The 24,101-nt window shown below is 43.7% G+C and overlaps 2 long non-coding RNA genes across 2 annotated transcripts in view; both read left to right on the top strand.

Moving 5' to 3' along the window:
• LOC310757336 overlaps positions 1 to 24,101 on the top strand; it is a 31,839-nt gene that overhangs the window by 2,885 nt on the left and 4,853 nt on the right. The gene's annotated exons all lie outside the window — the stretch shown is intronic.
• Positions 15,085 to 24,072, top strand: LOC310757414. Its single transcript, XR_014545180.1, has 3 exons — positions 15,085 to 16,096; positions 16,879 to 16,986; positions 22,892 to 24,072. It is a non-coding gene; the product is annotated as an uncharacterized lncRNA (long non-coding RNA).

The raw sequence follows: 24,101 nt of genomic DNA on the forward strand, positions 1-24,101 counted from the left end.
GCTGCCCTGGACACAGAATTCACCTGTGCCTCCACGGACAGCTGTGAGTCCAAAATGACTCCCAGGCTGCGCACCTGGTCCTTCAGGGGCACAGTTACCCCATTCAGGACCAGGGAATCCTCCACACCTGCCCGCCCCCTGTCCCCCAAAAACAGTACTTCTGTCTTGTCAGGATTCAACCTCAATCTGTTAGCCACCATCCATCCTCCAACCGCCTCCAGACACTCACACAGGACCTTCACCGTCTTCACTGGTTCTGATTTGAAAGAGAGGTAGAGCTGAGTATCATCTGCATATTGATGGACACCCAGTCCCAACCTCTCTCCCAGCAGCTTCATAGTTTGCATGGTTAAGTTAAAGCTCGTAGTAATGGTCCAAAAGGGCAATGAAGTACCCTATTTATAGAGAAAAGGGGCATATTTCTTATATTATATACTGGAGCAATCAAAATCAAGAAAATGGGACAACTTATGTATTGTAATGTTTTGCTGTTCCTGTTCTTGTGGATTCATGATGTGGTAAAACTAATAATAAAAATGGATAAGAGAGTGAGGGTCTGAGGTAGTATTCAACTAGGTTTTACTCAGAAATACTGAATGTATAAACATGACTAAGTTAGACCCACTAATTTCAGTCACTATACTCTGAGTAAAGATTCGTTGAAGGCTGCCACAGATATCATGTAACCTTGAGCAAATAAAGATGAGTGTTCAATAAATGGAATTGCCTCAAGTTTCACTAGGGAACAATAAATCTGCTACTGTACAACAATTCAGATTTTCTGGACAGGCTCTGAATTCACTTAGTAATGAACAAAGCGGTCAGTGAACAAATGACAAGACTGTCCTTTCCTTGTCAAACACTGTGCACCACTCGGCAGGTGGAAAGTATCAGCAGTGATATGATAAATAGTGGACATTTCCAATTAAAATAGAGTATTAGAAAGCTTTTCCCCAACTCCATTTTGAACACATGGGTTCAACTGTGCAGCTGGGAAGATTCATGGACATAGCACAGCAAGACAGACTGGGCAACTGTGGGGCAGCAGTACTGGAATATCTTCCTGGCCTTGGATGCCAGCTATATTTTTGTATTAAACCGCATTGCATATAGGGACCTTGCTTAAGAACAGGGCTTTTTTTCAGCCAGAACTTGCCGGAACTCAGTTCTGACACCTCTCAGATAGTTGCCATTGCCATTCTAAGACAACAAGAGAGGAGTTCATGGTGAGTTCCTGCACCTCTTTTTCTAGAAAAATTGGACTACTTAAGAAGATGAAATGTTGGAGAGGGACAGGAAAAGTAAGGTTACTGTTACAGGAAGTTAATGGGAATGTCGCTCGGAAAGTGGTCCATTTTGCAGGAAAGACTTCCAGTCTGAGGGAAAGGTATTCGGGATCTATCCTTGACAACAGTGGTGGAGATTATTATATTTGTTTCTTTTATTTGGACATGTATCTTTCACATGCTTTAATTTTATTCTGTTTTTATGTTGACATTTTAGCAGAATAATTTCAAAGTTCTGTTTTGAGCAGGCATAGGCAAACTCGGCCCTCCAGGTGTTTTGGGACTACAACTCCCATGATCCCTAGCTGACAGGACCAGTGATCAGGGACGATGGGAATTGTAGTCCCAAAACATCTGGAGGGCTGAGTTTGCCTATGCCTGGTTTTGAGTTTACTTATAAAGATTGAGTTTAAAATGTAAAATATATATTTCTGTGGAGAATAAGCTTTGTCTTCTCTTTTGGAACAGACTATGTTCTTATTCAATGAAAATTCCCTTCATTCACTAGTTAATCTCAAAACTTTCCTTTCTCTCTCCAGGTACAACTGGTCAATTGGTTTCAGTCTTCACACACTGTGGCACTGAACGTTTGAAAGAGAAATGTGGACAGGAAGCAAAGGTCAAGGGAGAAATAAAGAAATTGTCATGCTGTGCAACTGACTTATGTTTTGACTGATTTTACTATTCTGTTCTTGAATTGCTCCTCCTTCCTGTTCTAGATGTAAATGTAGATCAGAGTTGGATGAGGAGTAACCTTTGTCCTCTCTTTTGGTATGGATTTAGGACTAATACAATAAAATTATCTTCATTGACTGGTTAATCTCAAAAAAGATACTTCTCTATCTCTCTCCAGTTGAAACTGGTGAATTGGTGAAAGCCTTCAAAGAATGTGGCCCTGATCATATGAAAAGGGCATGTGGAATGGAACTATCAGATGAAACTAAAATGAAAATGTCGTGCTGTGAAACTGACATGTTTTGACTGATTTTACTATTCTGTTCCTAAATTGCTCCTCCTTCCTGTTCCAGAGTAGAGGACCACCCATTTGTGCCTACTCATTTATGCACTCCTTCACTGTAACTTCTCCCCGCAAAAGTGTGCAATTGACTTCAGCAAGGGGTGGGATGGGATGTTCCTTGATGAGTTCATAGACACCTACCAAGCAGTGCTTTACACTGTCATAGGACAGTTTTCTATCTTGGTCTGTTCTCTGTCTGAGTCTCATGATTCTCTGCAAACTCTGAATGATCATGAGCCCCATTCCTAGAGAGGGATCGTACATTTGGCATAACAGGCATCTGCCCTAATTCTGGCAGGGCCCTGATGATTTCTCAGCTCCTAATTACATTCTGAGAACATCTCATTCCACACAGTCAGTCAGGATGGTCAGGTAAGGGGCTGGAGACACTTCCATCTAGATTCTCCTGCGTCCTGTCCTTTGGATTCTCAATTCATCTCTTCCTGGAGCTCATGGAACCCCTCTGTTCTTCCCAACCCCTCCTTGGTTGGAGAGCTCAAATGTTCTCTTTTCTCTTTCCTGAACATTGCAATGTAACTGGAACATAGCAAAGCTTTTAAGTAGTTTGGACTGGTGGGAGTTCTAGGTGGCCAATCACGATAGAGTTCGCTAATAATAGTTAAAACGATTGCTAGTTTTGCATGCAGATATAACATGAGAGTAATACCTTGCAATATTGTTTTCTCAGATGCTTCAATGCTTTCTTTCAATAAAGTTTGCACGTGAACTTGTGGTCTGTATTCTATTTTGCTTCCGGTCTGTCATCTGGTTTCAAAATGGTGTCCAAATGTATGCAAACACAGGCAAAAACCTGCTTCTTGATAGCCGCAACCATCATGCGAACTGAGCTAGGGAGTCCTGAAGAGATGTCCAAAAGCAGGCAGAGAAAAAGAACTGTCTGAAATAGATAGCGGATTTATTTTGGAATATTCTATTCAGCATCAAAGACATCACATGCCATTTGTTCCCGATACAGGCACCACCCGCCTCACCTGCATGTGATCTACTCACACACGGCCGTGCACACACTTGGCATCACAAAATAAAGAATAAATGAATGCATGGAGACGCTGGGAGGTGGAGACCAGTCTGGCAACATTTGGAGGGAATCTCACTGACTATTATTGATTCAGCCCCAATACAATTAGAAATTCTCATATATGAGGAGTTCTCAGCCAAGGGCTCCTCCAGATGACCTCTTTATTCAATATTCACCATGGTTTGCTTGAAGCAACCTTCTGCAACGGACAGACTGTGGACTTAGCTACAGTGGTCAATTATAACATTTTGTTGTTGTTTAGTCGTTTAGTCGTGTCCGACTCTTCGTGACCCCATGGACCAGAGCACGCCAGGCACTCCTGTCTTCCACTGCCTCCCACAGTTTGGTCAGACTCATGTTTGTAGCTTCGAGAACACTGTCGAACCATCTCGTCCTCTGTCGTCCCCTTCTCCTTGTGCCCTCCATCTTTCCCAACATCAGGGTCTTTTCCAGGGAGTCTTCTCTTCTCATGAGGTGGCCAAAGTATTGGGAGCCTCAGCTTCAGGATCTGTCCTTCCAGTGAGCACTCAGGGCTGATTTCCTTAAGAATGGAGAGGTTTGATCTTCTTGCAGTCCATGGGACTCTCAAGAGTTTCCTCCAGCACCATAATTCAAAAGCATCAATTCTTTGGCGATCAGCCTTCTTTATGGTCCAGCTCTCACTTCCATACATCACTACTGGGAAAACCATAGCTTTAACTATACGGACCTTTGTTGGCAAGGGGATGTCTCTGCTTTTTAAGACGCTGTCTAGGTTTGTCATCGCCTTTCTCCCAAGGAGCAGGCGTCTTTTAATTTCGTGGCTGCTGTCACCATCTGCACTGATCATGGAGCCCAAGAAAGTAAAATCTCTCACTGCCTCCATTTCTTCCCCTTCTACTTGCCAGGAGGTGATGGGACCAGTGGCCATGATCTTCGTTTTTTGATGTTGAGCTTCAGACCATATTTTGTGCTCTCCTCTTTCACCCTCATTAAAAGGTTCTTTAATTCCTCTTCACTTTCTGCCATCAAGGTTGTGTCATCTGCATATCTGAGGTTGTTGATATTTCTTCCGGCGATCTTAATTCCGGCTTGGGATTCATCCAGCCCAGCCTTTCGCATGATGAATTCTGCATATAAGTTAAATAAGCAGGGAGACAATATACAGCCTTGCCGTACTCCTTTCCCAATTTTGAACCAACCAGTTGTTCCATATCCAGTTCTAACTGTAGCTTCTTGTCCCACATAGATTTCTCAGGAGACAGATGAGGTGGTCAGGCACTCCCATTTCTTTAAGAACTTGCCATAGTTTGCTGTGGTCGACACAGTCAAAGGCTTTTGCATAGTCAATGGAGCAGAAGTAGATATCTTTCTGGAACTCTCTAGCTGAAGAGAACCACTAACTGTAGCTTCTTGTCCCACATAGAGATTTCTCAGGAGACAGATGAGGTGATCAGGCACTCCCATTTCTTTAAGAACTTGCCATAGTTTGCTGTGGTTGACACAGTCAAAGGCTTTTGCATAGTGAATGAAGCAGAAGTAGATGTCGTTCTGGAACTCTCTAGCTTTCTCCATAATCCAGCTCATGTTTGCAATTTGGTCTCTGGTTCCTCTGCCCCTTCGAAATCCAGCTTGCACTTCTGGGAGTTCTCGGTCCACATACTGCTTAAGCCTGCCTTGTAGAATTTTAAGCATAACCTTGCTAGCGTGTGAAATGGGTGCAATTGTGCGGTAGTTGGAGCATTCTTTGGCACTGCCCTTCTTTGGGATTGGGATGTAGACTGATCTTCTCCAATCCTCTGACCACTGCTGAGTTTTCCAAATTTGGTGGCATATTGAGTGTAGCACCTTAACAGCATCATCCTTTAAAATTTTAAATAGTTCAGCTGGAATATCATCACTTCCACTGGCCTTGTTATTAGCAGTGCTTTCTAAGGCCCATTTGACTTCACTCTCCAGGATGTCTGGCTCAAGATCAGCAACCACACTACCTGGGGTTACGAGACATCCATTTCTTTCTGGTATAGTTCCTCTGTGTATTCTTGCCACCTTTTCTTGATGTCTTCTGCTTCTGTTAGGTCCTTTCGACTTTTGTCTTTTATTATGGTAATCTTTGTATGAAATGTTCCTTTCATATCTCCAATTTTCTTGAACAGATCTCAGGTTTTTCCCATTCTATTGTTTTCCTCTGTTTCTTTGCATTGCTCGTTTAAGAAGGCCTTCTTGTCTCTCCTTGCTATTCTTTGGAAATCTGCATTCAATTTCCTGTATCTTGCACTATCTCCCTTGCATTTTGCTTGCCTTCTCTCCCCCGCTATTTGTAAGGCCTCGTTGGACAACCACTTTGCTTTCTTGCATTTCCTTTTCATTGGGATGATTTTAGTTGCTGCCTCCTGTATAATGTTATGAGCCTCCATCCATAGTTCTTCAGGCACTCTGTCCACCAAATCTAAATCCTTAAACCTGTTCCTCACTTCCACTGTGTATTCATAAGGGATTTGACTTAGATTGTATCTTACTGGCCCAGTGGTTTTTCCCACTTTCTTCAGTTTAAGCTTAAATTTTGCTTAAGCTGATCATCTGAGCCACAGTCAGCTCCTGGTCTTGTTTTTGCTGACTATATAGAGCTTCTCCATCTTTGGCTGCAGAGAATATAATCAATCTGATTTCGATGCTGCCCATCTGGTGATGTCCATGTGTAGAGTCGTCTCTTGTGTTGTTGGAAAAGAGTGTTTGTGATGACCAGCTTGTTCTCTTGGCAGAACTCTATTAGCCTTTGCCCTGCTTCGTTTTGAACTCCAAGGCCAAACTTGCCAGTTGTTCCTTTTATCTCTTGACTCCCTACTTTAGCATTCCAATCCCCTATAATGAGAAGAACATTCTTCTTTGGTGTCATTTCTATAAGGCGTTGTAAGTCTTCATAGAATTGGTCAATTTCAATTTCTTCAGCACCAGTGGTTGGTGCATAAACTTGGATTACTGTGATGTTAAAAGGTTTGCCTTGGATTCGTATCGAGATCATTCTATCATTTTTGAGATTGCATCCCAGTACAGTCCTTTAAAAACACAACAACCAACCCTTAAATCTCAGGTCGTCCTAGTCCCAGCATAGAAAAAGGAAGGATGTCTCCATGAAATACTTGCCATAAGTCTCTACCATAATACAGAATGGTCCCTCACATGTCTTCCCCTTCGGTTCGCATGGCTTGCCAGGACTAAGTGACCTGCATTTTCTGCAGTTCACAGCATCAGCTGTAAGAGACAGCATTTCATTTGGGTAGGAACCAACCAATATTCAATGTCCTAAACCACCAAAATCCTGCTGGCACACATAGCTGTCAGAATCGATCCCAGAACCACAATAGAATAATGCTTTTCCCCTTGGAAAGTGAGACAAAATTTGCATCTCTGTATATAGATTAAGGATGGAAATTGTACGCAAATTTGTGGCAAGCTCCTGTGCCCTGAGACTAGCAACACCTTCCACCTAGACAACTAGACCCTCTTTTCCAAAGATGACATGATCTGTCCTGCAGCTTGCAGTGTTCATGTTTTCATCAGGAGGCAGGAGAAAAGCAGCTTCCTTTCACAGGTAAAAGGGAAATTGAACTCTCCCCTGAAATGGGCTCCAAGGTACAGGATTTCACCTTAAGAACTGGATCTGCTGAATTGAAACAAGCGTCAGTAGGGTTTTCTGCGGTTTGATGTGCTTGGATTCAGCCGTAAACAGTGGGTTTTCCTGGGGAAAGTGGAGAGGCAAATGGAAAACCGCCTGGCTCTTTCCTCAAAAGCACAGGGTGAGCAGCAGTGTGCATGAGCCCTGAATCTCTCCAGCTATAAACATGCAACAAGAGGTGGGTCACCAGATTCACTTCTACAAGCAAAAGGAGCTGCCTTGTCCATTTTGCCCTATTATCAGGATGCTCCACTCTCTTCACATTGAAACGTTCAACTGGAGATGGTAGGTGGGGAATAACGAATAACTTTGGGCTGTCTTTTACCTAGAAGTTGCTGAATTACAACTTATCACTAAACTGAAAACTATGTATACACCTCGTCTTAATAGAGATATTGGATTCCTGTCTCATTACATATGCTAATTATCTGCATACTATCCCTTGCTTTTTCCTGCAGGACTAACTGCAGTCGTTAACAGTCGTCAACAGGTTTACCAAACCCATTGAGTCAATCACCCACCTCCTACTACCCTCCTGAGAAAAACCCCTCCCCACCCTCCCACTATATATAAGGGTCGGGTGACTTCTGTTTCAGTGTACCTATTCAGGGACTGGTGGGTGGGGACCATACTTACCTCCAGTCCTGAAGCAAAGCAGAACACAGAACGTAAGTAGCCAGACCTGAACCAAACGTTGGCCGTGGTTCTCAAGAATCAAGCTCTGCCCCATCGGAAAACCTTCTTGTATGAAGCCTTTTTGCTTTCGAAGGCTGACAGCTGATAGACTATGGGATGGCAGGGCAGATCAGTATTAGTTGCTCAAGCTCTGGTCAGGAACACGCTGCTCAGTTTGAGGAGCCGGGTTCAAGATATCCATTATATACGGCTGGGAGGAATCCTCTTGGCTACTTGCCTCATCCTGGTAGCCTTGAAAAGTCCAAAGAGCCCATCGCCCAGCCCTTCCCGGCTAGCTTTTATTAGCCAGGATAGGCAAGGATCAAGGAGGCAGGTGGTTGGTTTCACTTGTCCAAGCAGCCTCTCCACATCCTCGGGGGTAACAGATTGTAATTGATCCCACGCAAATTGACTAGACAGGACTCTAGCACTCTCCTGCCCTGGCCCTGCTCCTATGGTGGAGTCTAACTCTTCCTGAATCTGAGGGACTTTATCTGCAAAAAACTTTGCAAAATCATTGCAGGAGATCATGTGGCCCGTACCGGGCCCTGATGAAACAGAATGGGTGACTGCTGGCCAGCCCATCTTCCCGAATCGTTGTGTTAGCAGCTTTCGTTTGTACAGCGTAATGAATGGTATGCACAGCCATGTGTTTCTGCCAGTCTTCCATGAGTGATATATAAGTGATCCTTTAATACTGCATGTATCTTCGACCTTGCTCAAAGACCTGGGACACTGTAATTGCCATTCCTGCCATCCCCCTTCATCCCCCTTCATGGAAGTTTATGGTTCTACAGTGTTGGCCATAGATCTCAGTGTAGCAAGCTATCAATGTGGCAAGGTATCTATTTAACATGTTTACCTCGCGGAGGGGGATTTTGTGTGTATGGGTGTTATGTACTGAGTTGAACAGGATCCAAAATGCAGCAGTATGATTGGTCGGCAGGAGCCACCCAATCCAGCTCCAGATAGAAGTGAATCCACAACCTGATTGGCCTACAGGAGAATTCCGGAATTAGACAATCACGTGCAGCCCATTGTGTAAATAATGTATATAAAGCAGATACTTTGAGGGGACTTCCATTCCCTCCTCACCACTATGAGCTGAATAAAGAGCATGAAATCCACTCTCAACTCTGAGTATATTTCAATGTGTTACTCTTAGTATTAACTAATGAGACCTATAATGGAAGGAGTGTGTTTGCAAGGGTTTGGGGTATGCAGGCCTCCATCAAAGACAGTTTGGATGACACACTATGCAGGCGCTGAGTGGATTTCTGTGCAACCATTTTGACCTTGCCCCAGACACTCCCACAGCTTGTAAATTGGACGAATTAAATTGAACCCTTTTTCCTCAAAAAGACTGCACCAGAATCCTCAGTAAAATGCCGTTTTACAATGAACCATAGAAAGGAGTATTGTGTAGCGGGGGGAGGAGGGGGGGAGAACGAAAAAAAGAAATTTAGAGGGCTCCGTCTGCCACAACAGTAAGTTTTGGAATATCCCAATCACTCAGTCACCAGGACGATACAACAGGAAACCAGTCCTCTCTCCAAATGCAAAAACTGAATTCACTGGAGGATGATCTGTTAGAGCCAGCAATTTATTTTCAAGGCTGGATCTAGACACATCAAAAAAGCGTTTCAGGAAAATGTAAATTCATAAAGGGAAATCACGTTGGCAAAAAGATGGGATTCCACAGCACTATCTGGTGGCACGATGTTATAAAGTATATGAAGCATTTTTTCTTTACTAATGTAACTGAACCCCAAGTTCCCACTGGATCCCCAAACTACGCTCTTTCTGTCCCCCTCAACGTCCAATAATGTATTTCAACGTAGAAAGAGTCCTGAATACTTTTCTGGTTAATCCGTTCTCTACACTCTTTGCAAAAGGTTTGCTGTGCTGAGATGGTCGCACCCATTTGTCCCTTGGCAGAAAAAGAAACAGGCAACAAATAGCAGTAGTAGCTTAACTTATGGTAAGGAAGATGTTGCAGCCATTGTATACGGCTGGGGAGCATCTCAGCTCACCTGATCCTGGTGGATTTGGAAAGTGCAAGAGGCTTTCCGCAATATGCCAGGGTATCTCTGAATTCAAGGGTGATGAGGGCTGTGGTTCTCTTCAGCTATTTGGTGTACTGGTATACTGATTGTTAGCTGAAATCCTAATGGGCTGAGGGATCAGCCCAATGTTGAACACAGTGTCTTAGACCTCCATGCCCCCCTGATCCTATCTTATGTGGAAGGAATGCCTGTTCCTTCCAGTTCACAGGACACTTATTATATGAGGCTGGGAGGAACCTTCTTGGTTTCTTACCTCATTCTCGTCAACTTGAATGAAGCCTCTGTCGATGTGGTGGTGTGGCTCTGAAGAGCAGCAGGGGCGTAGGTAGTGGTTCCTTGAGAATCGGGTGCATAAATGTGCAGATTGTGCAGACAAATTGAAATGGGCTGTACATAATGTCCCAGACTTTGGAGCCCCCCTGATACTATCTTATATGGAAGGTATATGTGTTTCTCAACAGAAGCTGAAGCCAGGCGCTGCTGGTTATTGCATCACTTGATCTGAATGACGGCCATGAGATGTGGTACAGAGATCAATTTATATATCAAAGACCTGGATACAGAAGGGAAGAATATTAGGAGCATATTTCCCCAGCACTAAAGGGTGTACTTGAATTCCACTTCTGCCACAACAGTAATTTTTAGATGTTCCCAGACGTCTCATAACCAGAAGGAATTCTAAAATGAAAGGGATGCAAAAGGCTTTTTTTAAAAAAGACATATTTTTTTATTGATTTTTCACAGGATTTACAAATTTACTTAAAAGTGGATGTATGTTTTTCTTACAATCCCACCCTCACTTCTGTATTCTTATTGTCCACTTCTTACTTCCAGAACTATAACTGGACTATAAATAAATCAGGATGAATGCTCAATAAAGCATGAAATCTGGCTGGATCTACAGAGATATAAAAAACACTATTTTTAAAAAGCTGTTAAAAATATACAGTGGTACCTCGGGTTACATATGATTCAGGTTACATGCGCTTCAGGTTAGACACTCCGCTAACCCATAAATAGTGCTTCAGGTTAAGAACTTTGCTTCAGGATGAGAACAGAAATCGGGCTCCGGCAGCGCGGCAGCAGCAGGAGGCCCCATTAGCTAAAGTGGTGCTTCAGGTTAAGAACAGTTTCAGGTTAAGAACGGACCTCCAGAACGAATTAAGTACTTAACCTGAGGTACCACTGTAGCTCCCAATGCAATTTACCATTGACGACAGATCGCTGTTCTACAGCACCCTCTGATGTTACATTTTTATAACGCATTTTTAATGTTTTATAATGCATTTTTAATGAAGTGGCCAGAGGATTGGAGAAGATCAGTCTACATCCCAATCCTAATATTGGGAGTCTTCTGTATTTGCGGAGGGCTGCCATACATCTTAGACCAATGATTTTCCAGCACCCTAAGTGCATTGGGAAGCCTCCACGAGCACAGGAAACCCCCCAATTTGGCTATCCATACTTGTTAACCAAACACTCATTCAGTTCACAACTTCATTTCTCCTTCCTGCTCCCGAGATGAGTACCACTCATTTGTGCTCACTCATTTATGCACTCCTTCACTGTCTGATAGTTTGGAAAGTAACTTCCCCATGCAAAAGTGCATAATTGACTTTGGTATTGGGGTGGGGTGGGACGTTCCTTGGAGAGTTGATAGACATGTCTCTTTGTCACTCGCCATCCCTGCTTGAACTTGGCAAATCACAGAAGATGTTATCAAATATACTAACCTGTGCCAGGGATGGCGACAAGGTTCATTGAAAGCAAATACAAGTACAAACTTGGGTGGTGCTTCCATGCTCTGGAGCAGAAGCATCTACACCAACCAATAGCAATGTTTTGTTTCAGATTAGGGCACCAATTTTTGAAAAACCTCTTTTCACACCAATATCCTCCCTCACTGCTCTCAATCTTGCACTCAAAACTCTGTGATCTCTAAACAACCATAGGAAAGCAACAAATCCCATCCCTAGGCTGTGATTTTACATTTTGCAGAACAGCATGCAACCTAACTCTGGGAGCAGTCCTGATTGGCCAGCCCTTAATTGCCTTGTTAGAGCATCCCATCCTATACTCACGGCCTGGATGGTCAGGTAAGGAGCTGGAGCTTCTCCTGGGCCCTGTCCATCAGATTCTAAATTCCTCTCTTCCTGGAGCTCATGGAACCCTGCTGCTCTAAGGCTTCTTGGGCAGAGAGAGTTTGTTCTCTGTTGTCTTCCTGAACATTGCAATGCAAGTGGAAAGTAGCAAAGCTTTTAAGTAGTTTGGACTGGTGGGAGTTCTAGGTGGCCAATCAACATAGAGTTCAATAATAATAGTTAAAATTACTGCTAGTTTTGCATGCAGAATAACGTAAGAATAATACCTTGTGATATTGTTTTATTGGATGCTTCAATGCTTTCTTTCAATAAAGTTTGTAAGTGAACTTGTGGTCTGTATTCTATTTTGCTTCCGGTCTGTCATCTGGTTTCAAAATGGTGTCCAAATGTATGCAAACACAGGCAAAAACCTGCTTCTTGACAGCAGCAACCATCATGCAAACCATCATGCTTCCTTTCAATAAAGTTTAAAAATCAAGTTGCAGTCTGTATTCTATTTTGGTTCCTGTGTAATTATTGTAACTCGAACAGAAAATAAATCACTGTACCTTATCGTTTCCTTTCCTCAAGACTGAGGGAATTTTAATGAGAAAGTACAACTGGTGCTGGTGCCTCATGGATGCACAGGAAACTGAGAAACCTACTAAAGGGCAAGCAAGCAAAAGAAGGAAGCAGCTGGAGGGAATTACTAATGGTCTTAGGTACCCCTGACCAACAGGTCCAGTCGTGACCGACTCTGGGGTTGTCCAAAGACAGCTTCCGGGTCACGTGGCCAGCGTGACTAAGCCGCAGCTGGTGAGCCAGCACCAGCGCAGCACACGGAAACGCCGTTTACCTTCCCGCTCGAGAGTGGTCCCTATTTATCTACTTGCACTTTGATGTGCTTTTGAACTGCTAGGTTGGCAGGAGCAGAGACCGAACAACGGGGATTCGAACCGCCGACCTTCCGATCAGCAAGTCCTAGGCACTGTGGTTTAACCCACAGTGCCACCCGCGTCCCCTACTAATGATCTTAGTTGTCTCTATACCAATGCACAGAACATGGAAAACAAAGTCCTCAGTGATAGTTTTGAGGAGAAGTTGGTAAGATGTGGACTAGCTGATACTATGGTTAGGTGAATTTGTAGTTGGCTGATTGACTAAACACAAAAAACACTTACCAAGATTTGGATTTCCCTGGGCAAGATAAAGTGATTTAACAATTTTTTAGAAGCAAGTATTTTATTATTCCTTCTGGTTATGGGATCACTGGGAACAGCAAAAACGTACTATTGTGGTACAAGGGGGATTCACATACACCCTTTAGTTCTGGAAAAATATGCCCCTAGGCCCTGAATGGCTGAGGGAAAATCTACTCTGGCATCAGGTGCTCATAGAAGCCTGGGACATTCTGTATAGCCCATTTCGATTTTTCTGAAAAATCAGTACATTATGCACCTAATATCTTAAGGAATTACTACCCGCATCCCTGTTCCTCTTCAGGGCCACCCAAGCATATTTACAGAGGCTTCATGCGGTGGTGCTGTGGTCTAAACCATGGAGCCTCTTGGGTTTGCCAATAGGGTGAGCTCCTGTTGCTCTGTCCCAGCTCCTGCCAACCTAGCAACTCGAAAGCACGCCAGTGCAAGTAGATAAATAGTTTCCGCTGTAGCGGGCAGGTAAATAGCGTTTCCATGCACTCCAGTTTCTGTCATGGTGTCCAGTTGCACCAGAAGCAGTTTAGTCATGCAGGCCACATGACCCGGAAAGCTGTCTGGGGACAAACGCCGGCTACCTCGGCCTGAAAGCGAGATGAGCGCTGCACCCCATAGTTGCCTTTGACTGCACTTAACCTTCCAGGGGTCCTTTACCTTTTACCTTTTCACCGTTCAAGCTTACCAGCATGAGAGAAGAAGCCAAGAAGGTTCCTCCTAGCCTTAAATAATAGTAAAGGTAAAGGATCCCTGACAGTTAAGTCCAGTCGCAGACAAATCTGGGGTTGCGGCGCACATCTTCCTTTACAGGCTGAGGGAGCCGGCGTTTGTCCATAGTTTTTCTGGGTCATGTGGCCAGCACGACTAAGCCGCTTCTGGTGCAACAGAACACCAAAACCAGAGCAGCACACGGAAACGCCGTTTATCTTCCTGCCGGAGTGGTACCTATTTGTCTACTTGCACTGGCATGCTTTAAAACTGCTAGGTTGGCAGAAGCTGGGACAGAGCAACAGGAGCTCACCCTGTCACGGGGATTTGAACTGCTGGCCTTCTGATCAGCAAGTCCAAGAGGCTCAGTGGTTTACACCACAGCGCCACCTGTGTCTCTTAAAAGGGAGAATTTTTATGCAGCACTTTGCACTCCCATGTAGCTTGCCATCCAGTTACAGACCGGGGCTGTTTCTGCTTAGCCAATGTACATGCACACTGCAACAAAGCCACAATGAGGTCTTGTTAATTGAAAGAAACAGGTGTTCCTTTCACGTTAGATATTATCAGGTGGCTACAGAGGTCCGGGACATTCTGTACAACATTTGGCTATTCCCTCAGTCCATCGGGATTTATCCTAACAATCAGCTCATTTTACCTCCAATACTGAAAGGCAGCCACTCGCCTCATCTTTGTTGTTCCTCAGACACCCCAGCATGTTGCCAGAGGCTTCTGGTACCCACCAACCCCATCAGGATCAGGTGCCCTGAGATGCTAATAAGGTTCCTATTGGCTTTATATAATGGCTATGTTGAACCTGGCTCCTCAAGCCAAGCAACTTGCTGTTTTTCAGAAACTGACCTGTTGCCACTAGTTATTACCAGGTTTTCCTATCCAGAGCAAGATTGGGTTTTCTAACAAGGGGCATCCTGGCTATAGCAGTCAAAAGTCAGAGTACAGATTTCAGCTTCTGCCCATAGTTCTCTCAACTGCAACACTTGACCTACTCCCCTGCAAGTGAAGAGTTGCCATTCATTCCAATCAGAGGAGAGGCAATCAATGCACTTGGGAACAGTGGTAGCAAAACTTGCCCTTCAGCTGATGGTGGTAAATTGATACTTTACCACACAAACCAACTGATAACTTGATAAACTGGCATCTATAACCAATGCTGTGGAGCCACAAAAATCCATCAGGAGGCAAATGTATGACATGGGCTCACCTGCTTTGATTTCGGGTCCTATGTCTTTGAACGTGGTCTAAGATGGATGCAATATTAAAGGACCATGGGAAGTGAAGGACGTGAGGCAGGAGTTGGTAATGCAGGTGAGCTGTGCATAAGCAAGCTGCCAGCTAGCTCTGCCAAAGCTCTTTTTATTAGCACAATATGCAAAACCAGTTAGATAGATTTTAGACTGTGACCTTTACACGTCTTCCAATCCTGAGATCGAGGGGTGGTACAAAGTTATTTTGGCACCTGTTTGCACTGCGTCATTTTCCCCTTGAACCATGTATGACGAAGGAGACAAAGGTCACAGACAGGGCACAGCAGACCACTAAGAGAGCAAAGGTTAGATAGAGGGCATGATGTTCAGACAGCTGTGGCTTGTCTGTGGGTGGAAGTGTGCTCCACACCTGGCAAGTGGAAGTGTGCTTCCCAACCGGTGATCATTCCTTCACCATGTATCACTCACAGAAGGTGGACAGAGAAACATACTTGTGCACACCCTTCATACTGCTGTGAGCAGCAACAGAATAAAAAAGTGAGCTCCTTCTAACAGAACTTTTTAGCAATATGGATGATCAAGCCAGAATGCAGCTCTTTGAGAATTGGCTGCTCAGAATGTCTTCGTGTCACAATTGAAACCCAGAGCTGAACAGGAAACCCAATGAAAGGAGCAAGCAATTCTTCCACAAAAGATGAGATCTGGGACGTTCTGTGCAGCATGCAGCTGATCCCTCAGCCCATTTGGATTTGTCCTAACAACCAGCACTTTGTGCCTGAAATGGCCCAAGGCAACCACTGCCTTCATCCTTGCTATTCTTCACTGTCAACCCAGGATATTGCCAAAGGCTCCTTGGACCTTTAAAGGCCACCAGGATGAGGCAAGAAGCCAAGAAGGTTCCTTTTGGCCTTATATAATGGATGTCTTGAACTCGGCTCCTCAAACTGCGCAGTGTGTTCTTGTCTGCCCTGAAAGCCTGCGATTTCTCAGCTGCTAGCCTTCCAAAGCTGTCTCTCCATACAAAAGGCATTCCAATGGAGCAGAGCTTGTTTCTTGGTAATCGAAGGCCACGTCTGCTTCAGGTCTGGCTGCTTACATTTTGTGTTCTGCTTTGCTTCAGGACTGGGGGTAAGTATGGTCCCCACTTCCTGTCCCTGAACAGGTGAAGCAAGAATAAGCCACTCTTCTACATAGGTTGAATCTATGAGCAACCCGGGGGGGATGTACTTTGGGGCAAGAGTGGAATATATGCCTCCTTTAGTGGGGTTGTGATATTTCAGTGTTAGAGCTCTTGCCTTCCGTGAAGAAAGCCCCAAGTTAATCCCTTACCTACCATCTCCAGTTGAACGTTGCAGTGAGAAGAGCGTGGAGTATCCTGATAATGGGGCAAAATAGACAAGGCAGTTCCCTGTGTTTGTAGAAGTGAATCAAATCACCCACCTCTTGTTGCATGTGTATAGTTGGAGAGATTTAGGGCTCATGCACACTGCTGCTCACCCTGTGCTTTTGAGGCAAGGGCCAAGGGGTTTTCCATTTCCCCCCACCACTTTCTTCAGGAAAACTCGCTACTTTCGGCTGAATCCAAACAAACGTCAATCCACAGAAAACCCGACTGACGATTGCTTCGATTCAGAGTGTACCATCTTCCAGAAAGAAGGTCCAGCTGTCTGGGCGGAAGGTGTTGCTAGTCTCAGGCCACAGGAGCGTGCTACAAATTTGCGTACAATTTCCATCTCTAAATATATACACAGAAATGCAAATTTTGTCCGACTGTCCAAGGGAAAAAAGATTATACCATTTCTGTTCTGGGGTCTCTTCTGACAGCTATGTGTGCTGATAGGATTTTGGTGGGTTAGGGCAATGAATATCAATTGGTCCTTCCACCAATGAAATACTGTTTCTTACAACAGATGCTGTGATATGCAGAAGATGCATCATAAAAAGTCCTGGTGAGCCATGCGTACCGAATGATATGACATGTGAGGCATCATTCTGTCTGATGGTAGAAACCTTTTCAGGTAAGGAGACTCTCCTGTCGACGTTCCTCCTTTTTTATGGTGGGCCTCAGTGTAGAAAACAAAGTCCTTGTATCATACTTGTGTCCTTGTGTGAGTGTCTGGAGGCAGTTGGAGGATAGATGGTGGCTAACAGATTGAGGCTGAATCCTGACAAGACAGAAGTACTGTTTTGGAGGGACAGGAGGTGGAAGGGTGTGGAGGACTCCTGGTCCTGAATGGGGTAAGTGTGCCCCTGAAGGACCAGGTGCGCAGCATGGGAGTCATTTTGGACTCACAGCTGTCCATGGAGGCACAGGTCAATTCTGTGTCTGTCTACCAGCTCCATCTGGTACGCAGGCTGAGACCCTACCTGCCCATGGACTGCCTCGCCAGAGTGGTGCATGCTCTGCTTATCTCCCGCTTGGACTAGCAATGCACTCTATGTGGGGCTACCTTTAAAGGTGACCCGGAAACTACAACCAATCCAGAATGAGGCAGCCAGACTAGTGACTGGGAGTGGCCACCGAAACCGCATAACACTGGTCCTGAAAGACCTACATTGGCTCCCAGTACATTTCCAAGCACAATTCAAAGTGTTGGTGCTGACCTTTAAAGCCCTAAATGGGCTCGGTCCAGTATACCTGAAGGAGCATCTCCACCCCGATCGTTCATGTTGTATTATTGGACTAATACAATAAAATTATCTTCATTCACTGGATACTTCTTTGTTCCCAATTTTGGCCACAGCAGATACCCATGCATTCCCTTACTTGTTCCTTTTTTTAAGCTTTCCTTTTTTGTAAATATTCTGTGGCATAGTATCAGCAGCACAGCTTCCTGGAGACAGCAACAACTGAATGATCAGATGGGTCAAACACTTTGTGAAATGATGGGGTCCTTGCCAAGCTCATTGCCTCTTGGAATAAAAGGGAGCAGCAGCAAAGGAAGCCACAAAATGACATGCCCTCTATATAGAGAAAATGGGCATAATTAACAGTAATCCAAGTTTATGCACCAACCACTGGTGCTGAAGAAACTGAAATTGACCAATTCTATGAAGACTTACAACGCCTTATAGAAATGACACCAAAGAAGGATGTTCTTCTCATTATAGGGGATTGGAATGCTAAAGTAGGGAGTCAAGAGATAAAAGGAACAACTGGCAAGTTTGGCCTTGGAGTTCAAAACGAAGCAGGGCAAAGGATAATAGAGTTCTGCCAAGAGAACAAGCTGGTCATCACAAACACGCTTTTCCAACAACACAAGAAACGACTCTACACATGGACATCACCAGATGGGCAGCATCGAAATCAGATTGATTATATTCTCTGCAGCCAAAGATGGAGAAGCTCTATACAGTCAGCAAAAACAAGACCTGGAGCTGACTGTGGCTCAGATCATCAGCTTCTTATAGCAAAATTCAAGCTTAAACTGAAGAAAGTAGGAAAAACCACTGGGCCGGTAAGATACAATCTAAGTCAAATCCCTTATGAATACACAGCGGAAGTGAGGAACAGGTTTAAGGATTTAGATTTGGTGGACAGAGTGCCTGAAGAACTATGGATGGAGGATTGTAACATTATACAGGAGGCAGCAACTAAAAGCATCCCAATGAAAAGGAAATGCAAGAAAGCAAAGTGGCTGTCCAACGAGGCCTTACAAATAGCGGGGGAGAGAAGGCAAGCAAAATGCAAGGGAGATAGTGAAAGATACAGGAAATTGAATGCAGATTTCCAAAAAATAGCAAGGAGAGACAAGAAGGCCTTCTTAAACGAGCAATGCAAAGAAACAGAGGAAAACAATAGAATGGGGAAAACCTGAGATCTGTTCAAGAAAATTGGAGATATGAAAGGAACATTTCATACAAAGATTACCATAATAAAAGACAAAAGTGGAAAGGACCTAACAGAAGCAGAAGACATCAAGAAGAGGTGGCAAGAATACACAGAGGAACTATACCAGAAAGATATGGATGTCTCGTACACCCCAGGTAGTGTGGTTGGCTGACCTTGAGCCAGACATCCTGGAGAGTGAAGTCAAATGGGCCTTAGAAAGCACTGCTAATAACAAGGCCAGTGGAAGTGATGATATTCCAGCTGAACTATTTAAAATTTTAAAGGATGGTGCTGTTCAGGTGCTACACTCAATATGCCAGCAAATTTGGAAAACTCAGCAGTGGCCAGAGGATTGGAGAAGATCAGTCTACATCTCAATCCCAAAGAATGGCAGTGCCAAAGAATGCTCCAGCTACCACACAATTGCACTCATTTCACACGCTAGCAAGGTTATGCTTAAAATTCTACAAGGCAGGCTTAAGCAGTATGTGGACCGAGAACTCCCAGAAGTGCAAGCTGGATTTCAAAGGGGCAGAGGAACCAGAGACCAAATTGCAAACATGCGCTGGATTATGGAGAAAGCTAGAGAGTTCCAGAAAGACATCTACTGCTGCTTCATTGACTATGCAAAAGCCTTTGACTGTGTCGACCACAGCAAACTATGGCAAGTTCTTAAAGAAATGGGAGTGCCTGACCACCTCATCTGTCTCCTGAGAAATCTCTATGTGGGACAAGATGCTACAGTTAGAAGTGGATATGGAACAACTGATTGGTTCAAAATTGGGAAAGGAGTATGGCAAGGCTGTATATTGTCTCCCTGCTTATTTAACTTATATGCAGAATTCATCATGCGAAAGGCTGGGCTGGATGAATCCCAAGCCGGAATTAAGATCGCCGGAAGAAATATCAATAACCTCAGATATGCAGATGACACAACCTTGATGGCAGAAAGTGAGGAGGAATTAAAGAACCTTTTATTGAGGGTGAAAGAGGAGAGCGCAAAATATGGTCTGAAGCTCAACATCAAAAAAACGAAGATCATGGCCACTGGTCCCATCACCTCCTGGCAAATAGAAGGGGAAGAAATGGAGGCAGTGAGAGATTTTACTTTCTTGGGCTCCATGATCACTGCAGATGGTGACAGCAGTCACGAAATTAAAAGACGCCTGCTCCTTGTGAGAAAGGCGATGGCAAACCTAGACAGCATCTTAAAAAGCAGAGATATCACCTTGCCAACAAAGGTCTGTATAGTTAAAGCCATGGTTTTCCCTGTAGTGATGTATGGAAGTGAGAGCTGGAACATAAAGAAGGCTGATCGCCGAAGAATTGATGCTTTTGAATTATGGTGCTGGAGGAGACTCTTGAGAGTCCCATGGACTGCAAGAAGATCAAACGCTTCCATTCTTAAGGAAATCAGCCCTGAGTGCTCCCTGGAAGGACAGATCGTGAAGCTGAGGCTCCAGTACTTTGGCCACCTCATGAGAAGAGAAGACTCCCTGGAAAAGACCCTGATGTTGGGAAAGATTGAGGGCACAAGGAGAAGGGAACGACAGAGGACGAGAAGGTTGGACAGTGTTCTCGAAGCTACAAACATGAGTCTGACCAAACTGCGGGAGGCAGTGGAAGACAGGAGTGCCTGGCGTGCTCTGGTCCATGGGGTCACGAAGAGTCGGACACGACTAAAGAACAAACGGGCATATTTCCTAAATAGTAGAGCAATAAACTTCAAGAAAATGGAACAACTTCTATATTGTAATGTCTTGCTGCCCCTTTTATTGGAGATTCATGATGTCGTAAAACATACGTGGCCTCCACATTGATCATCTAACCTTGAGCAAGTCAGGATGAATGCTCAATAAATGGAAGAGCCCAAAGTTTCTCTAGGGAGCACCGCCTTGGCATGAATATATTTATTTTTTTTAAAAGATTTTTATTAAAGTTTCAAAAATTATATAAAAACAGAACGATACAAAAAAACAAACAAACAAAAATAAGAACAAGTATACTTTCAATCCCTTGTTTTCTTATAACTTACTTCCCCGACTTCCTCATACCTCCCCTTTCTGTATTCCAATTTCTAGTTTATTTGATTCAACAAATCCTTTCCCTTCATTCTCATTCAATTTTGACCTTTCTTTTTCTTTTACATATCCATTACAGCTGAAAACCACATAAATTCTAAACCAGCGTCATTCTAACATTCAATAATTTTACAATATTTCTTAAGATAGTCCTTAAATTTCTTCCAGTCTTCTTCCGCTGTCTCTCTCCCCTGGTCCCGGATTCTGCCAGTCATTTCTGCCAGTCCCATGTAGTCTATCACCTTGATCTGCCATTCTTCCAGAGTGGGTAGATCTTGTGTCTTCCAATACTTTGCAATGAGTATTCTTGCTGCTGTTGTAGCGTACATAAAGAAAGTTCTATCCTTCTTTGGCACCAATTGGCCGACCATGCCCAGGAGAAAGGCCTCTGGTTTCTTAGGGAAAGTGTACTTAAGTACCTTTTTCAGTTCATTATAGATCATCTCCCAGAAAGCCTTAAACTTTGGGCACGTCCACCAAAGGTGAAAGAATGTACCTTCATTTTCTTTACATTTCCAACATTTATTATCAGGCAAATGGTAAATTTTTGCAAGCTTGACTGGGGTCATGTACCACCTATAGATCATTTTCATAATATTCTCTCTTAAGGCATTACATGCCGTAAATTTCAAATCGGTGGTCCACAACTTTTCCCAGTCAGCAAACATGATGTTATGACTAATATCTTGTGCCCACTTAATCATGGCTGACTTCACCGTTTCATCCTGCGTATTCCATTTCAACAGCAAGTTATACATTTTTGACAGATTTTTAGTATTGGGTTTTAACAATTCTGTTTCCAATTTTGATTTTTCCACCTGGAAGCCAATTTTCCTGTCCAACTTATAAACTTCCAATATTTGATAATAATGAAGCCAGTCTCGCACTTTATCTTTTAGTTTCTCAAAGCTCTGCAATTTCAGTTTGTCACCTTCTTGTTCCAAGATTTCCCAATATTTCGGCCATTTGGACTCCATATTGAGCCTTTTCACAGCCTTTGCCTCCATTGGCGACAACCACCTTGGAGTTTTATTTTCCAGCAAGTCTTTATATCTTATCCAGACATTATATAATGCTTTCCTGACAATATGATTTTTAAAGGCCTTATGAGCTTTCACCTTGTCATACCACAAATATGCATGCCATCCAAAAATATTATTAAAACCTTCTAAATCCAAAATGTCTGTATTCTCAAGAAGCAGCCAGTCCTTCAACCAGCAGAAAGCTGCCGATTCATAGTATAGTTTGAAGTCTTGGCATGAATATAAGCCGCACCCACAAATAAACCACACTTTTAGAATTGAAGGGGGGGAGAGAAAAAAGACAATACTCAGGCTGCTTCCTGGGCGGAGCCACACCGCTTTGCTGGCGGCCTTCCACTTTCTTTCTGGTGGCCTGGGGAAGGCTTGGGAGCGGTGGGCGGGCAGTGCGCCATTGCCCCGCGCTTCCGTTGTGAAGGTGGGGAGATTCATGGACATATCACTGCAAGGCAGACTGTGCAACAGTCTTCCAGCAGTAATGGAAGAGTTACCTCATTAAAGTCTTGAATGCCAGCTATATTCTTATAATAAGCCACATTACGTAGAGGGACCTTGCTTAAGAAGATGAAATGTTGAAGAGGGACAGGAAAAGTAAGGTTTCTGCATCAAGGAACTGGCATGTCACTTGGAAAGTGGCCTATTTTTCAGTCTGAAGGGAAAATATTTGGGATTTATCCTTGACAACAATGGTGGAGATTCTGAGATTTAAGGGTTTGTTTTATTTAGACATATATTTTGCATATGCTTTAACCTACTTTTATTTTAATGTTGACACTTAAGTAGCTTTAGCAAAATAAATTCAAATGTCTGTTTTAAGTATACTTTTCAAGATTGAGTTCAAAATGTAAAGTATAGTTGGAAGAGGAGTAACCTTTGTCCTCTCTTTAGGTATGGATTTTGGACTAATACAATAAAATTATCTTCATTGACTGGTTAATCTCAACAAAGATACTTCTCTATCTCTCTCCAGTTGATACAGGTGAATTAGTGAAAACCATCAAAGAATGTGGCCCTGATAATATGATAGGGGCATGTGGAATGGAACCATCAGATGCAACGAAACTGAAAATGTCGTGCTGTGAAACTGACTTATGTTTTGACTGATTTTACTATTCTGTTCCTAAATTGCTCCTCCCTCCTGTTCCAGAGAAGAGAACCACCCATTTGTGTCCACTCATTTATGCATTCCTTCATTGTAACTTCTCCCCACAAAAGTGTGCAATTGATTGCAGCAAGAGGGTGGGATGGGATGTTCCTTGATGAGTTCATAGATACCTACCAAGCGGTCCTTTACACTGTCTACTCTTACCTTCCCCACACCTGACCTCATATGAAGTCAGGCGTAGGGTGGATGTGGGCTGGGGTGGAGGTCTTCTGAAATAGCCTCTTGTGCCAAATGGGGAAGACCAGAATGCTTCCTTATGCCCAGAGGCCAGAGTTCCCCTCCCTTGCTAGAACTGGGCAAATCACAGAAAATTTTATCCAAAACATTCGCTTGTGGTTGGGATAGTGATGAGATTCATTAAACAAGAGGGCGAACTTGGATGGTCTCTGCCTGCTCGTGAGCAAAACCATCTGCCTCAAGTCATAGGACAGTTTTCTATCTTGGTCTGTTCTCTGTCTGAGTCTCATGATTCTCTGCAAACTCTGAATGATCATGAGTCCCATTCCTAGAGAGGGATCGTACATTTCGCATAACAGGCATCTGCCCTAATTCTGACAGGACCCTGATTATTTATCAGCTCTTAACCACGTTCTTAGAACATCTCATTCCACACAGTCAGTCAAGATGGTTGGGGGAAGTCTGGAACCACTTCTATTTGGACTCTCCTGCGTCCTGTCCATCAGATTCTCAATTCATCTCTTCCTGGAGCTCATGGAACCCCTCTGTTCTTCCCAACCCCTCCTTGGTTGGAGAGCTCAAATGTTCTCTTTTCTCTTTCCTGAACATTGCAATGTAACTGGAACATAGCAAATCTTTTAAGTAGTGTGAACTGGTGGGAGTTCTAGGTGGCCAATCACGATAGAGTTTGATAATAATAGTTAAAATGATTGCTAGTTTTGCATGCAGAAATAACGTGAGAGTAATACCTTGTAATATTGTTTTATCAGATGCTTCAATGGTTACTTTCAATAAAGTTTGCACGTGAACTTGTGGTCTATATTTTGCTTCCAGTCTG

Source organism: Podarcis filfolensis (genome assembly GCF_964270895.1).
Source record: "Podarcis filfolensis genome assembly, chromosome: 2".
In the NCBI taxonomy this organism is placed as follows: Eukaryota; Metazoa; Chordata; class Lepidosauria; order Squamata; family Lacertidae; genus Podarcis; species Podarcis filfolensis.